This window comes from Cynara cardunculus (assembly GCF_001531365.2).
Source record: "Cynara cardunculus var. scolymus isolate 2C chromosome LG 13, CcrdV1, whole genome shotgun sequence".
Classification (NCBI taxonomy): Eukaryota; Viridiplantae; Streptophyta; class Magnoliopsida; order Asterales; family Asteraceae; genus Cynara; species Cynara cardunculus.
Genome location: NC_037540.1, coordinates 11,200,170 through 11,201,665, shown reverse-complemented (window position 1 = coordinate 11,201,665; position 1,496 = coordinate 11,200,170).

Here is a 1,496-nt window from a genome sequence, read left to right as displayed (position 1 = left end):
ACATTTTTTACAAAATATTTCACAAAACATTAAAAAAAACATGATGTGCATATAAAACAATGTTTTATTAAAAAAAATTAAACCTTACATTTTCTTATACTGCTCATTATATATCAACAGAAAGTATTGTAAGACAAATTTCTTATTTAAAAAGATATTATATTCGAACTCTCTCTGATAAAAGCCTATAGATGGTCAACACATAACTTTAAAAATTGAAACGTATCAGTGATAAATGTTATATATATATATATATATATATATATATTAAGAAATAGTATGAAGTTTTCATTTACAAATATTTTGTTTTCTCCGAATCTTTGAAAAAACCCATTTATCTTTGATTATTTGGTCTTTATCATGTTATTATAATTTATAATAAAAAAATCTGAACTGAGATGAAATCGTGTTATCTAGAAACATAAAAAATAACAAATCGTATGGGAATTTCTCTTGTTCTACCCTACCTAGTAACGACAAATAAAACAGTAAATGTGGACTTTTTTAGTTTTTCGTCAATTAATAAATAATAAAAATAATACATTTTGATACGGGATTTTATTATTATTTTAGTCGTCTGTCAGGAATTAAGATATAATATCTATTAGAATATAAAAAAATCATAATAAAACATTATAGCTTCTGCATATGTTGTACGCTTTGCACAAATTTGAATGTGGAGATTGCACATCATCCCCTAATCCATGGTGTACATAGTTCTTTTCATCCTTTTGTATACTTAGGCATAAGAATGGGGCGTAGATGGGGGCGAGGATCCCAAATTCCATCACCGTCCTCGATCACGATCTCCATTTCCATCCCCGTCCCCATCTTTTTCGAGGAATATAAACACATCCTCATCCCGTTCTCAACAGGAAGCAGGGATCTCCAACGGGGGATTGGGGGTTTCCCCGTTAGTATAAGATATTTTAAACCGAATATGTTAAAAACCACAATTGATCGATAAGGTCTATGTTTAAATCTTACGTATTTTCAAAATTTGCTTCTATAGAAAATCAAATATTCATATGTGAACAATATCACAACATCATACGTAATTGTTTAAACAAACGGTTTTGACTTTTCAACAATTTTTATTTAAAAAAAAAATAAACAACTCAGAAAAGTGTATATAAAAAAAATGTTAAAATACAAATTCTAAATTTAAATGATATTAAATCTAATTACTTGTAAATAATATATATATATATATCTATACTATATTATAAAGCATTTGACAAAAACTCTTAAAAACCACTTTTTATACGTAAAGTACTGTTTATTAATGCATATTACTTAAAACTCAAGATTGCAAGTAGATTGTGTATAAGTACAACTTATTAAAGCTCTATATATGAATTTGTGTAACTAACTGCAGATAAACATAATCAAATACAGGATAAACATCTTATTTTAAATATAAAAAATCTAAAATATGATTAGAATAATCATTGAATTTAACATAATACTTAATTATTATCTTTATAAAATTTATA